We start from the raw sequence: 17215 nt of genomic DNA on the forward strand, positions 1-17215 counted from the left end.
TTTTACACACACACACACACACACACACACACCCTGAAAACTTGATATAAAATATAAATAATTCATATTAGACATAATAATAAGAAAAGGAAAGCAAATAGCAAATGTGCCTTTGTTGTTAAGAGTGAGGATGCATGTTCAAAATTGTCTGTGCTGAGTAAGGATAAGGTCTTAATATCTGAGAAAAGGGGTCTGAATCCTGAGGAGGATATACAGAAAGTGGCCTTTTGAATTAGATTATTTGGGCAAATGTGCAGAATGATGGCGACTGACTGGGCAGAACTGGCGTATGACACCAGGGTTGTAGCAATGGAGATGAAATAAAAGGGCCTGATCCCTAAAAGAACTTTAAAGGAAGAAACAACAGGACCCAGTAACAAATGGAATGTGATGAAGGAAGATATCACAATAATATGTAGTGAATCTGAGTCTTTTGGCCAGGGAGGTTGTGACAAATATAGAAGTACCAAAAAAAAAAAAATAGAGACATTTGAAAGGTGAGATGGATATGGGATGGAAAAAATGAATTGTTCAGGATATGCTGAGCTTGAAATATCAAGGTCGTATTCAACGGAAAAAGAAATACTATGAAGGGGCCCAGATGTGAGGGTAGGGCAAAACATGATATTGTAGAAAAGTCATTTGAGTAAGGAAAGTGGATGTGTTAATAGGGAAAACAGAGTGCTTGTCGCAGGGCAGACCCTGTAAGATGCCCATGAGTAAGGATCAGCAGGACAAAGGTTTACCAGTAAGAAGACAGAGGCCAATGAGACAAACAAGAAAGCCCAGAGTCCAGAGAGCAAGAGGGAGTCCTGTTTCCGAAGGGAAGGATGACTAGCTGGAAGACTTGGAGAAAGTGGAAGATGAAGAAAATCCTTTGAGCAGGGGAGCACTGTCTGGCTTGGAAGATGGTCCTAGGAGATTGGTGGGGAAATGGCCAGATGTGGGGAGGAAGAATACTGGGGAATGTGAAAGGCCTCTGTGCCTAGAGAACAATGCATCAGGACATGGTGGAGGAATGAAGGGATTGGACAGCACTGAACATTTTAGGAGACAGAAGGAAAAGAAGAGTGAAGTGAAACAGAAAGACATGGAGGATGTGGAAGAAAATGTGAGGATTTATATTCAAAATACCAAAAAGCTTTCTAATTCCTAGACTTGCCCCCGGCTAGAGTGGGCTATCTGGGTGAAGAGTTTATACAGATATCCCCATATACACTATTTATTCTACTTAGATAACACTCTAGAGACACTATGTCCTGTTTTCTCAAAAGACTCATACAAATAGTGACATTTCAGATCTGCTAAGGAAGTTTATTTTAGCTTCAAAACAACACGGGTGGCAGGTGGGGGGAAGTATTTTTAGCCTCAAGGAGCATTTTAGGCCAGGCACGGTGGCTCAGGCCTGTAATCCCAGCATTTTGGGTGGCGGAGGTGGGAGGATCATGAGGTCAGGAGTTCGAGACCAGCCTGGCCAACATAGTGAAACCCCGTCTCTACTAAAGATACAAAAATTAGCCAGGCTTGGTGGTGCACACCTGTAATCCCAGCTACTCAGGAGACTGAGGCGGGAGAATCACTTGAACACGGAAGGTGGAGGTTGCAGTGATCTGAGATTGTGCCACTGCACTCCAGCCTGGTTGACAGAGTGAGACTCTGTCAAAAAAAAAGAAAAAGAAAAAGAAAAAAGAAGACTTTAGTACTTCCGAAACTCCTCTGTGTAGCTCTTTGTTCAAGCAATCCTAACTCAGAAGTACAAGAAGGATAATATTCTTGAGTGTGTTCTGAAGCTATTTAGTAGCATCAGAAAGGTGGAGAATAAGTAGTTTATAAAACACTGACAGCTCTTAAAATTGGACTAACAGGGAATCTCCAGGCATTTTATTCATAATTTTGGAAGAAATGCAATAACAAAGATTTAATGGGTCCCATATTGTGAAACATAATTGATCTAGAGTAAGTACAATTCTTATTCCTATAGACAATCATACTCTGAGATTTTGGTCAGGTATCAGTTGATTGTTAATTATCTACGTGTTTGAAATATATGAAATTTAATAGAGAGGCCATAAGTCACATCCAGGAAGTAGTAAGAGAAAGCACCACTTCAGAATCTTGGTAAATTTGGAAAATAATAACAAATCTCATAGTGAAATAAATATTGGGATTATAAGACCTACTATCCAAAGAACCATTAGGAACTTTACAATAACTTATTAATTTATATGGGAAATATGACAGAAAGCAATTTCTGCTTTTACTTCTTTTCTTCTTTACTTCTTTCCCTTAGTGTGTTTTGCACGTGTGTTTGTTTTTCCTTGAATCGTTGCTTAATCCAAGAAGCTTTCAATTGACATCCCATGGCAGACGGGAATGCCACTGTATCACTTATTGATTTCAACAGTGTTAGTTTACTCCTGGAAACGAAAACCGATAGGTGTTTCTAAAATGTATGCACACACACACACACGCACACACACAGAGTTTGTTAAGGGTCAAGTATTTATCTTCCTACCTGTATTTTTCAGAAGAAAGAAGAAAAGGAGGATATGCTTATGTACTAGAGACTACTCTTTATTAGAAAAGCACAGGAACAATTCTCAACCTGAATATTTTCAATAAGTGCCTTGGTGAAAATTACTGAAGTGGTTCTACAAAATTGCCTTGTCCGATTTTTGAGGACATGTGGAAAGCCTTTCTACAACTTTTAGATATATGTAATAAAGCTGAACATTCTTCACATCATCCAAACTTATTAGAGAGCTTAAAGTGTAATAGTCAAATCGCTAGCATTGGTTAGTTTGAATGAATCGTCCTTTTAAGACTTTTTTTTTTTTTTTTTTTGAGACGGAGTCTCACTGTTGCCCAGGCTGGAGTGCAGTGGCGCGATCTTGGCTCACTGCAAGCTCTACCTCCTGGGTTCCCGCCATTCTCCTGCCTCAGCCTCTGGAGTAGCTGGGACCACAGGCACCCACCACAATGCCTGGCTAATTTTTTGTATTTAGTAGAGACAAGGTTTCACCGTGTTAGCCAGTATGGTCTCGATCTCCTGACCTCGTGATCCTCCCACCTCCACCTCCCAAAGTGCTGGGATTACAGGCGTGAGCCATTGTGCCCAGTCAAGACTTTTTAAAATGCTTCCTTCTTCATGGATCTGAGCTCCTGAGTGTGCCGAGTGAATCATGCATGGTAGCAGACACCTTTTGGAACCTGGCTTCAGTAGACGTGAGGGTAACTCTAGTGCTCAGGAAAGGTCCCTTAGCAGCTGGCCTTGCTCAGGGTGACTGGATGCTCGTCGTAAGATTTCCAGGTTGGGTCTGAGGTATGTCAAGTACTAGTTGGAATTGATTTATTGCTGTCTTGCTCACAAGCCAAGAGCACACTTCTGAAGTTGCCAACAGTGTAAAAAGGCAGATATCCAAGTTGTGAAGTGAGTGGTTTCCTACATTAACTCGAATTGATTTTGTTCTTCCTGATGCTGATAAGGATTATTTTGGAGTAGAATACAGTAGCCCCCTCTTATCCATGGGGATACATTCCAAGACCCTCAGTAATTGTCTGAAGTCCTGGACAGTATTGAACCCTACATATACTGTTTTTTCTTATGCATACATGTCTTTAATAAAGTTTAATTTATAAATTAGGCACAGTAGGAGACTCACAGTATCTAATAAATTGGACGATTATAAAAAAACTATAACAAAATTATGTGCATTTGGTCTCCCTCTCTCAAAGTATACTGTTGTACTGTACTCACCTATTTTTGGCCCATGCTGACTTCTGGTAACTGAAACCTCAAAAAGCAAAACTTCAGATAAGGGGTTTCATTTACTGTAATAAAATGAAAATTCTGTAAACATGTTTAGTTGAAAATATCTTAAAGACATACATAATTCAGTGGAAGCTATAGTGATATGTTTCAGAAATTCAGATTCAAGATTTCAGAAATTCAGTTTCAAGGTTCAAGGCTCCTCTGACAATTGAATGACTTAGTTTTTCAAATATAATCAAGATTCTGCCTTGAATTATATATAATATATATTACATTATTTCCATATATAATTTATGGAAAAGTTATAAAATTAATATAAACATTTGAAATACTGTCTTTTGGCTCACTTTGAAAAGATTTCCAGTTTGCTTCTAAATGAATAACAAATTTGAAAGGCCAAGTGATTTAAGGCAGGTACATCACTACTTAGCAATACGATTTGTTCAAGCAGGTGAAAAGTATGCAAGAATCAAAATGCTCTTTGCAAAAGGAGCTTCAATTTTCATCAGCAAAACCCAATTTTTGTCAGAGGGTGAAACTTGCTTGATTAGATCTGTTCACTGAAGCCATTAAACAACTTTCGATGTTCTTGCTCTCTCCCATTTACGACGCTAAACTTTGACAGGGACAGACTGTTTGAAGCCTTCCTAATTATTTCCATTCTTAGCCAAGAAGGATTACTAAAGCTCAGCCTCTATTGTAATTCTTAAAGTTCTCAGTGCAAATTATTAATATATGGCAATCTAAAATGCCTTTCTCTGGCTTTATGACCTGATTATTATTTAGAGTCTCTCTAGCAGTGAACTTGAGGATCATGCAAACGTGTTCTTTGGGAACATCACTGTGTAGCTGAATAATTTGTTTTTTAGGAAACTAGCTCAAATTTATCATCAGTCATGAAAATGTTTTATCAATGTTCTTCCATAAAGCAGACATATTATTTTACTAGTTTCAGTTTAGCCCTGACAGAAACCTGATCGGGAATACTATTATTAAGCCATAAATACCTGTTTTAAAATATGTTGTCTTATGCTATTTCATTGTATTATATTATTAATTCATGTAATATTTCATTTTATTGCCTTCTGTGTTATAATTAAAACTAAAATAATTTGGGAAATGTAATGTATATAGCACACATCTAAAGTTCAGAGTTAGAATAAACCTACAACTATTTTATCCATTGCAATAGCTCGAATAGTAGAGTTTAACTATAACATTTGGTACACATATCAAACAAGGTATCTATACATACATTATTTTAATTTTACTCTCTCCCTCATTTTCTCTCCACCCCCTGGCACATAAATATGCACAAATTTAACTGGCCAGAGGTGACCTACATTCACTACACGCAATGTCCACGATGCAGATGGCAATTGTATTTGCTAAGGTTTTTACAGTTCATAACAGTGAAATAAAATGTAGCTATAGACATTCATTCATTAATCTAAAATTTGTTGAACGTGTATTTGTTAGATCCGTGATACAATGATGAACAACTCATTGTGTAATCATGAAGAGCTTATAGCCAAGTGGGTACAAAGATAAGCAAATAATCCCAGTTAGTGAGATAAAGTACAAGACAGGGAATCATTCTGTGTGTTACCGGCACAGTCTACCCACGCTGTATTTTTCAGGGAAAGGTGGTGTAGATGACCTGATGTCCAAGTAGGAGGTAATAGCATAAGGTCCTAGAGAGAGGGCTGTAGATTACCTCATGTTCAAATAGGAGGTAATAGCATAAGCTCCTGGAAGAGAAGGCTGTAGATTACCTGATGTCCAAATAGGAGGTTACAGCATAAGGTCCTGGAAGACAAAGGTGTTGTAGATTACCTGATGTCCAAATAGGACGTAATAGCATCAGGTCCTGGAAGACAGAGGGCTGTAGATTACATGATGTCCAAATAGGAGGAAATAGCATAAGGTCCTGGAAGAGAGAGGGTTGTAGATGACCTGATGTCCAAATAAGAGGTAACAGCATAGGGTCCTGGAAGACAAAGGTGTTGTAGATTACCTGATGTCCAAATAGGACGTAATAGCATCAGGTCCTGGAAGACAGAGGGCTGTAGATTACATGATGTCCAAATAGGAGGAAATAGCATAAGGTCCTGGAAGAGAGACGGTTGTAGATTACATGATTTACAAATAGGACGTAATAGCATAAGGTCCTGGAAGACGAAGGTGTTGTAGATTACCTGATGTCCAAATAGGAGGTAATAGCATAAGGTCCTGGAAGAGAGAGCGTTGTAGATGACCTGATATCCACATAGCCGTTAATAGCATTAGGTCCTGGAAGACAAAGGTGTTGTACATGACCTGATGTCCAAATAGGAGGTAATAGCGTAAGGTCCGGGAAGAGAGAGGGGTGTAGATTAACTGATGTCCAAATAGGAAGTATTCACATAAGGTCCCGGAAAACAAAGGTGTTGTATATTACCTGATGTCCCAATATGAGGTAATAGCATAAGGTCCAGGAAGACAAAGGTGTTGTAGATTACCTGATGTCCCAATATGAGGTAATAGCATAAGGTCCTGGAAGAGAGGGTTGTAGATTGCCTGATGTCCAAATAGGAGGTAATAGCATAAGGTTCTGGAAGAGAGAGGGTTGTAGATTACCTGATATCCAAATTGCAGATAATAGCATAAGGTCCTGGAAGACAAAAGTGTTGTAGATTACCTGATGTCCAAATAGGTGGTAATAGCATAAGCTCCGCGAAGAGAAAGGTGTTGTAGATTACCTGATGTCCAAATAGGAGGTAATAGCATAAGGTCCGGGAAGAGAAAGGTGTTGTAGATTACATGATATCCAAATAGGAGGTAATAGCACAAGGTCCTGGAAGAGAGAATGTGTTCCAGTCAGAGGGAGCCATTGGTTCAGGATGGCTGCAACATACATTTAGTCATCATGATAGAAAGTGATTATGGAGTTAGGCCTGATGTTCAGATGTATAACTGAAGAAGAGTGAGAGGATCACCTTTAAATTTACAAAGATCATCCTAGGGCCAATATAAAAGTATTTTAGAGACAAGTAATAATGAAATTAGGGAAACCAGTTCAGGTAAAAAATGATGTTGTTCTAGATTTTGGAGGTGACTGAAGAGAAAAAATACATAAAATTCATTTATAGCTCAGCTTATCCTATTATGGGTATTTCTTTCTAATGCAGATTACAGATGTTATTTTTAAAATACCTTGTGATTCTGAGGAGGCATTTACTTATGGATCTAGTTGTATCATTAGTAACAATATTTATTGTATTTATCTCAAGCACACTTCTCTGCATATTATCTCAACTTCCTGGGTTGTTTGATCTGCTAAAACATTTATATTTGTCTTCTAAAATATGACTAAATACTATCCCCAATCAAAGTCACATAATATTCCATAGTTGTGCAAATGTTTAGGTTTTTTTTTTGTGCTGAAAGATAAGACACAGGCTGGGATATTTGATTTTTCTTTTAAAAATGATAAAGCAGAAGGAGAGAGAAAGAGACCAAGAAAATAAAATTGTATACAGTGAAACACAGATGTTATCTGAAAAATGGATTGTTTAAGAGAAATACAGATATAAGGGGCATACATGAGAAATACAAAAAGAGAGAAAGAGAATTGAATAAATGAAATCTAAACTATTTTAATTATCACAATAGCTCAAATATTAGATTTTAACTATAATATTTGATAGACATGTAAGGTCTTCATACATACACTATTTTAATTCTCTCTATATATATATAATGCAATGCTATTCCAAAATGCAATATAACCCAGTGGAAAATTTATTCAGTCAGAAGAAGGAGAAAATAAGGTTCTAATGCTGATTTTAGTGCCTCAGGCAAGACACATAACTTTTTGGGCATCAGTTTTTATATCTGTAAAATGAAAACACATACCCTACTATGTATATCACGTGTAAATGTCTAAAATGAGATAATAGTATTGAAAATGGCTTTGAAAAAAAGTGCAAGGGATTGATTCACTGTAAGGAATGACTTTTTTAGGAGTCGAGAAGAGGCAAAGGACACAAAATTTATTCCAACTAAATGAAAAAGTGTTACTGAAATGTTAGCCTTTTAAGAATATAAAAAAAATCTAATTATATATGAATCCAATACCTGAACCCATGAAACTTCTGTAGAATACATGAATCTGTAAAGTTATATATTCTAAACATTTGTAGCCAGAATATCTTTCTTCATATTTTCCACATTCTTGGTACACATATGTGTCACACATGTTCCCTGTTTTTCAAACAAGGTCAATGTTTTCATTATATACATTTACATTGTTATTGTAACTATTTTCCAGGTCTGTCAATAAAATTTAGCCTCATACATTGATACCACATTCTTGCAATTATATTGTAATTCTCACATAGTAATTCTAGCCTTTTTGAATATACAAATCATCTAAATTTATTATATCACTGCTATGACACCTCATACACATCTTGAGACCATTTGTGCCAGAAAAGATTAGATTTAGTATTCAAAGAGCCAAATGTAAATAATTCTGGATTGCTTATCCAAATGGGGAACTCAGAGAACTTGTATAGTTTAAATATGCAAATACTCAAAAGTAATTTTTTTGTGACCATACCCTCCTGCTACTGAGTTTCCTTGAGCTGGTGTCAGAAGCAGGGTTTACAATGTTGTGCTCTATTTCCTGTTTAACCCATTGCCAAGATGTTAATTCAGAGTGAAATAATAAGAACTTAGCGAGAACTGGGGGTGATAAACAAAGTGTCCGCACAGTGGAGAAACTGGAAAATGTATCCTTGAAAGCATATGAGTCGGGTGAGCGTACAATGGGTAACATCAGTATTGGTGTTCTCTCCTGACTGCTGGGTCAGCACTGACCAGCAGAGTCCGGTGGGAGCCAGCAGGACCAGAGACATGTCCTCAGTTTGGGTCAATTTAAAGAAGTTGGAAGGCTTTCTAGAGCCCGGCCGTGTGTCTCTGCCCTTGCTACAACTCCTCCCTCTGTCTCACAGCCAGAGATTCACCCAGGATGACATTCATGCAGGATATTAAGGGCAAGCATTTCTTGGAAGCTTAAGCAAGATATGGTAGTCATTCCAAAAAGCTTCCTTCTCAGCTGTGATTTGTCAAGAGAAAAGAAGTGGAGTTTGGGAAAGCAGATATTAATTTGGAGCAGTGGGGCACTTCCAGAGAATGAGCCCTGGTCAATTTTCATAGGCAGCTGGCAACATGAATGCATAGGCACTGGGAAGAATGCAAATGGCAAGTCCAGGAAGCAAGTAGCAGCCAACAAATGCATGAAAGAGTAGAGGAGTAAAATAATGACTTCATCCTCTGAATGCTGCTCAGAGTCAATCCCACTGTACCCCGTGCAGAGAAGGTGACTCCAGGAGTGTGTGCCCAGTCTAGAAGAAACAACAACACTCCTTCCACGTAGAGCCAAAATCGCGTTTGTCCCTCGGCCTGAGGAGCTGGAAGAATCCTGAATCTTCTCCATTTAGGGAAGGAGTTTTAGTGGCACATCATCCAAGCCTAGAACCTAGAGGTGCTTCTAGAACAGTTTTCTTCCTTGCTTCCACATCTGTCCAATTACCCACCTCAATTAATAGTTACCAGAATATTCCCAGAGAATCATACCAGCACAGTCTTTGCACCAGGAAGGGGTACAAATATGTTACAAGAAGAGAGGTGGCTGTCAGAGTGGACCACGTGTCTTTTTATAGTTTGGTGCTTTGTCTTTCACAATACCAGCTTGCCATCTAGCAGGGGATGTCTAGCGTCTCCTACAAACGTACTGATTATCTAGGAGCATCATAGCACCAAAGAGGCCTTCTGCCCTCTTCCGTTCCACATTGTTAAGAAAAAAAAAAAAAAAACAACTGGTTACATAAATTATAGCATATTCATTTCCTACTTGGAATATAAAAAGGGGTGAAAACATTGTTAAGGCCCCTCTCTTTGTAAGGATATAGAAAGCAGCCGAGATGTATTTGTAGGTAACTAAAATGCAGATGTGCGCAATGCTGCCATGCCTGTAGAAAACAAGGCCGAGCGTGGTGGCTCATGCCTGTAATCCCAGTGCCTGTGAAAAAGAAGGTCGGGCACGGTGGCTCATGCCTGTAATCCCAGCACTTTGGGAGGCCGAGATGGGCAGATCACAGGGTCAGGAGATTGAGAACATCTTGGCCAACGTGGTGAAATCCCATCTCTACTAAAAATACAGAAATTAGTTGGGCATGCCTGTAGTTCCAGCTACTTGGGAGGCTGAGGCAGGAGAATCTCTTGAACCTGGGAGGCAGAGGTTATAGTGAGCTGAGATGGCACCATTGCATACTCCAGCCTGGGCAACAGAGCAAGACTCCATCTCGGGAAAAAAAAAAACACAACAAGCAAGTACACAAAAAAGCCAAACACACAAAACTGTACAGAACATATGATTTTTGCTAATATTCCTGGGTAAAAACATCTCAAGAGTTGGTACATTCCAGAGTCTTTGAGTGAGCACACTCGGTTCCTATCCTTGATCCCCTGCCCTCCGGAAGGCCTGTTTATGCCTTCTCCCTCACACTCGCCACCTGCTATCAGGACTCTCTGCTCCCTACTGTCAAGACTAGATGTGCCTCAGACGTAGATTCCTCACTTTTTCAGCAGGAGTTCCCAGGGCCGAGTTATTTATTTAGAAGGTGCCCCTGGTGGTAGTGGTGGGGAAAGCTTCTACAGGTCATCTGCAGTTACTTCTGGTCCTGTGTGTCACTCCAAAGACCACTTCTTATGTGGGGAGGCGGCTTCAGAGAAGCATCTATGTTAGCCAGAGCCACTTAAAGCCTGTTTCTCTTAGAGAATGATGGTAAGCAGAAGACCTTTCTCTTTATCATGCATTTATTGGTAACTATTAAATATATATTTTTATACATAGAGACATATCCCAAAGATGAACATTGATCCTTATCTTACGGATTCTTTAGACTCAAATGCTTACTGAAGTCAGGCAGATAAAACAAAAAAAATTCAATAACAGCTAACCAGCAAACAGAAACTCACTGAAGTAGTGAAATGTAAGCAGGAAGCTGTGTGGCCAGGTGTGAGGAACTGTGTAGAACTCTGGGAGCTTCACTGCTTGCTGCTATGTGGGAGGGAGGGCCAGGGTTCCAAAACTTCCAGTTCTTAAATAGAAGCCTGCAATCCTCATTGGAATTGCTTGTATGTTGACTCAAAAGGTTAAATATTATGCAGATCAAACAAAAAATTTCTGTGAGGAGGATTAGTCAATGGGTAAGGAGTTTGTGACCTTTTGTCTAAACACATGAAAAGGAAGGGGGCCATTTGCCTGACTGCTCTCTACTTTGCTACGTTCTTTCCACACCTGAGTTAGTGCTGGTGGAAGACTGTTTCTTCTCCTACATGCAGCTGCTTTCAGTCATGTACCCCCCGTGACTCCCTCACTCTGGTCCAAACGCAAAGACAAATTGAGAATAGGAAAATAATCCACTGCTAAGGCATGGACATAGCACCAAAGGCTACAGTACTCTAGTTGCAAAGAACTCTGGCTGAAATTTCCCCACCTCGTCTGTTTGCTCCTTTTATCCTACTCAAGGCGCATCTCTCTCCAGTTCCTCTCTGGGGAAGCAGGAGGGAGATTCTTCCTGTCACATAAATGTGTCCTGAAACGATTCTCTCCTTGTTATATCTACTCCTTTAATCTGAATTCAAGTCATCAACACCTCTCACCTGGCCCACTTGCCAACTTCCATATCATCTGTCTCCATCCTCCAACACAAACTTTCCGTGTGGACAAAGCTGTCCTTTCTCATGCCTCAGACGCCACCGTGGGCCCACCAAGGCCGTTTGCGGCGTGGCTATGGACTTTCCTTATGGTCACCAACCTGCAGCCATAAGCTTTCACTCACCCTCTTTGTCTGTCCCCAAACTTAAATTCTTTCTTCATGTTGACCCTTGAAATATTTGTATTCATGAAGACCTGTTCAATCACACTCTGGATTTTCAAAGTTGAAAATAACAGAAAGTTACATGGCAATGATGATTTAGTGAAAAATATGAAGGAATCAGTGACTCAACAATTTTTGGGCCCCATTTTTTTTTTCCTTCACCTGAGGATGATGTTAATATTAAGAGGATGGTTGTCAATATTACAACTTTAGAAAGAGGAATACATGTATGCATATATTCTTTTATATTTATGGGAGTTACCTTCTGAAACCTTTGAACATCACCAATATTGCAGATAACCATATGTTTTGATAAGCTCTTGGGTGTATCTCACGTTGCGATCAAGAATTGTTTTCACCGCATATCCTCCAACTACACGTTAACTGCCTTTTCAACGTTCTTTACAATCTTCTACGTGGCCAAAGATACCATAAATAAAACTAAAGACAAATAACAGACTGGAGAAAATATTGTTTGTTTTGAGTATAACATGATAAGTTACTAAGGAAATGACAGGACACTAAATACGCGAAAATGAGTAAATATACCAAGAGCAAATTCAGAAAGACCTGTGCAATGAGACACAAAATTATTTTTAAAATTATAAAAATACGCTCAATCTCACTAATAATCCGAGGACTACATGTTAAAATAGCAATGAAATTTCTTTGATGACCAAATATCATTGATCATGTCAAGGGCGAGTGGGCAGGGAGAAATGTGTACTCCTAAACTGCAGCTAAAAGGAGAATTGATAAAACCTCTTAAAGAAAATCGATTAGATTCAGAAGAATGAAATATGCGTACACTCTATGACTCGGTTCCGTCTGTCAACATGAGTGTCAGAGAAAAGTGCGGCACATCTTCCAGTGGGCAGGTACACAGTGTTGTGCATGACCCTGTGTGGGAGGACGGCAAATACATTTTAGTTAAGTACACTGTGCATGACTATTTAGTGTTTAGGAAGATGGGAAGTATCTGTATGTACTGACATGAAGTCATAACAATTATAAAATTCAAGGTGCAAAATCTGATGATTTGATGCCATGTGTGCAAAACATTCTTTTATATACATTTCACACAAAACAATATTACGTATTTCTCATTATCCCTAACACAATTCTAGAAGATTCATGACATGCTGTTACTTGTCTCAGGTGGACAAGCATTAGAAATGGTGAGTAAAAAAGGTAATTTTGGCCTGGTGCAGTGGCTTATGCCTGTAATCCCAGCACTTTGGGAGGCCGAGGTGGGTGGATCACTGGAGGTCAGGAGTTCAAGATCAGCCTGACCAACATGGTGAAACCCTGTCTCTACTAAAAATACAAAAAATTAGCCAGGCGTAGTGGTGCATGCCTGTAATCCTAGCAACTCGGGAGGCTGAGGCAAGAGAACTGCTTGAACCCGGGAGGCAGAGGTTGCAGTGAGCTGAGATTGCATCATTGTACTCCAGCCTGGGCAACAAGAGTGAAACTCTGTCTCAAAAAAAAAAAACAAGGTTACTTTTGCCAGGCACAGTGGCTAACACCTGTAACTGCAGCACTTTGGAAGGCCAAGGTGAGTGGATCACTTGAGGTCAGGAGTTCCAGACCAGCCTGGCCAACATGGTGAAACCCTGTCTCTGCTAAAAATACAAAAATTAGCCAGGTGTGGTGGCGTGCACCTGTAATTCCAGTTACTTGGGAGGCTGAGGCAGGAGAATTGCTTGAGCCCTAGAGGGGGAGGTTGCAGTGAGCCGAGATCAAGACACTGCACTCCAGGCCCAGAGACAGACAGAGACCCCATCTCAAAAAAAAAAAAAAGTTATTTTTCGCATGGTAGTTCATTAAAATTTTTTAAGTACTAAGCTTTATTTATCAACTGATTAATATTTTTTCCTAATGAAACAAAATTTTACTTTTTTTTAAAAGTCTCTTTGTACTGTTCACGTACTGAATATACAGACATTAGCTAGTGAAGGAATGAATACTGAGCTGATAGCCAGGCTTACTTGCTAGCTAGGTGACTATCTCACAGAAGTCTAGCAGGATTCGAGATTTCAATGAGAAATGTTCTGCAAAACTTTAGGGTTGCTGACAAAAGTTAAAAAAAGTGTTTATTAATAAGGCCAACTAATGAAAAATGTATTTATTGAATGAAGGCCAGAGAACACTGTGTGTGAGGCTGTGTGGGTGTGAGTACTTGCTCCTGGACTGTCATTTCTCAATTACACAGAGTGAACCAGATGTAGATAGGGAAGAGTTATTGTCAGCAGGATCTGTAGAAATAGCAACAGTGGTGAGGAGTAGAAGGATGTTGGATCAAATAAGATAGTGCAGATAACACCATTGAATGCTAGAGCCAAAAGGATTTAACACATAACTTTTCTTGATAAGAAAAAGGAGACAAATAAAAGTTCAATGATTTGCTGGAGGTCACGCTGATATTTAGTGGAAGAACAAAGACCTAGGGCCCTTCAAGAGGAGAAAATGTTATACAAATGTCAACTGCTAAGCTTTGGGGATATTTATCGATCTTTATAATTTAGAGGTAATGGGCTCTGAGCATCAGACCATCTGATAACTTTAGTTCATCAGATTCTCAAAGTGTTCATCACTAGAAGAAGCTAAATAACTGCTTTACTCTGAAAATAAAAAATGAATATTGAGTCTGTTATACATTCTTTGATTTTAGGATGTAAAATTCCTTTTCTACTTCTCACAGGCAGCACTGAGATCTATGTTGCAAAGTAAATTGGGATAGTATTAAAACTATTTGCCTCAAAGGTTTTTAAAATAAGTTTCTTGTGATAATGTATGTGAATGCCCCAAGTATATGTGACCCATGGGCTGGTCTGTGGATGGGACCCACTACATCCGTGAATCATGCTAAGCTCTTAATGACTCATCGTAGGTCTCTAAAATAATGGTATTTACAAATTCAAGACACATCTTTCGTGAATAGCAAACGCTTACCATACAATAGCAAAATAAAGATAACACCAATTCAACTCTCTATTTTCTGTTTCTGTTTAACACCAACTCAATTGTTCATTTTCCCACGTGGTTGAGAGAGGAACATTAAATAAGTAGCAATGTTGGACTGGCTGGTGGTTCTAAGGATCACCTAGAAAATGGAATGCCAGAGATTGTTTAGAAACAGATCCAAGATACTAGATAAGATGAAAATAACAATATAAGCACAGTAGTCTTCCTAACCAAGTCTTACGTGATTCAGAAATCAATAATCTAAATTACAGAGATCAGTAACTATTACAGGAAACAGTCTATATCTTCTGGGGCAGGGTTTTACCTCTGGTGTAGCATCATATAAGTGAAAAAGAAAGGCTAAACGTCCTTGACCCCCAATTCCCATTCCCTTCAAAGAAAACTAGCTAAATATCTAAATTGCTACCATTAAATCACATTAAATATTGCTCTTCTGAACTTTCTGGTCTGGTGTTGTAAAAAGCAGTTGGTTGTGCATATAAGAATGAGGGAAATGGAGGCTATCATTGGGACACGTATATCATAACAGTACATGAAGCGGGTGGAGCAGTAACCTCAGCGTTTCTGCAAGGGAGTCTGGACTGCCCAGAGGTTGTCCGTCATCCTGCATTTGGACGTCATCACCAGTTTCTTTCCAAGGACCCTTCTGCCCAAACAAAACTTGCACAAATCCGATAAATGCTGCCAATCCCGAAAAGTGAACATTTAAAACCTTAAAACTGAATTTAAATGTACCTGATCAATGTAATCACATTTATTCTGTTCTCAGCTCTATGATGTGTTCTGTCTACCAAAAGGAAGCTCTATTCCAGCCATTCAATGGTAATCCTGCTCGTACTCACAGAATACTACTATTCTAAGAGCTTGGTAATATACTGCACATTTTCTCTCCCCTCCCCTCCCCTCCCCCCCCCCCTCCTCCCCCTCCCCTCCCCTCTCTTCTTTTCTTCTCTCTCTCTTTTTTTTTTTTTTTTTTTTTCTCTCTTTTTTTTTTTTTTTTTTGATGCAGTCTTGCTCTGTCGCCCAGGCTGGAGTGCAGTGGCACCATCTCAGCTCATTGCAGCCTCCACCTGCCAGGTTCAAGCAATTCTCCTGCCTCAGCCGCCTGAGTAGCTGGGATTATAGGCACACGCCACCATGCCCAGCTAACTTTTGTATTTTTTTTTTAGTAGAGATGGGGTTTCACCATGTTGGCTAGGCTGGTCTTGAACTCCTGACCTTGTGATCCGCCCACCTTGGCCTCCCAAAATGCTGGGATTACAAGCATGAGCCATTGTGCCTAGCCTATACTACAGATTTTCTAAAATAGTATAGCCTATGTTAAAACTTGTCCTAATAGACATTATAAGATTACTTACACATTATTTTACTTTAAAGATTGTGTATGGCTTTCTCACAGCCCCATGGCCACTGCTAGTAAGATGAGATTTTCATGGAAGACATTAAAAATCATGTTACACTTTAATAGTGATATTGTTTCAATCTTTCATCACATTAGGTCATTTCCATTTAGAAAATTTGATATTCATATAGAACTTTTTTTGTATCAAAAATTATCTACATGTGCTTCAATTTTAGAACTTAACTACTTTCATGCAAGTAGTTTCTCTTAAGTCAGCTAAGGTAATCATGCATCTTCCTTGATTCTTTAAGACTTCCCTGCCCTGAAATAGCTCCCCTGAAAGTCTGACACAATTATAGAAGGAGGGATACTATGTCTTATTAAGAAGTTTAATCTCATCATTATTAGTAAATAAATATGTGATACTGTTTGGCTCTGTGTCCCCTCCCAAATCTCATCTTGTAGCTCCCATAATTCCATGTGTTGTGGGCAGGACCTGGTGGGAGATGATTGAATCATGGGGCGGGTCTTTCCCATGCTGTTCTTGTGATAGTGAACGGGTTTCTGATAGTTTTAAAAGGGGGAGTTCCCCTGCACAAGCTCTCTCTTTGCCTGCTGCCATCCATGTAAGATGTGACTTGCTCCTCCTTGCCTTCCACTATGATTGTGAGGCCTCCCCAGCCATGTGGAACTGTAAGGCCAATAAGCTTCTTTCTTTTGAAAATTGCACAGTCTCGGTTATGTCTTTATCAGCAGTGTGAAAACAGACTAATACAATATGCATTTTTCTTGAGTATAGAATTAACCTGTTATATTTTTCCTAACACAGAGGAGGTAGTCTGGAGAGATTTGAAAGAAACACAGAGGTGCAATTAATTTATTAGCCAAGTTCTTCATGATCTCCTAAGACAGAGACAGAGAGAGAGGTAGTGCAGTGAAGCTTCCATCTGATGCATGGCTAGTGTGAGGACACGTGCCTAGAGGCAGAACCAGGGAACTGGAAAATAGGAACATCTGTATTAATTTTGCTGATGATCTACCCTGAACACCTGCTTTATGTTATGGTTTGGCTGTGTCCCCACCCAAATCTCTTCTTGAATTCCCACATGTTGTGGGATTGACCTGGTGGAAGGTGATTGGATCATGGGGGCAGGTCTTACTTGTGCTGTTCTCAAGATAGTG

Source organism: Hylobates moloch, unplaced genomic scaffold (assembly GCF_009828535.3).
Source record: "Hylobates moloch isolate HMO894 unplaced genomic scaffold, HMol_V3 SCAFFOLD_3, whole genome shotgun sequence".
NCBI classification, from domain to species: Eukaryota; Metazoa; Chordata; class Mammalia; order Primates; family Hylobatidae; genus Hylobates; species Hylobates moloch.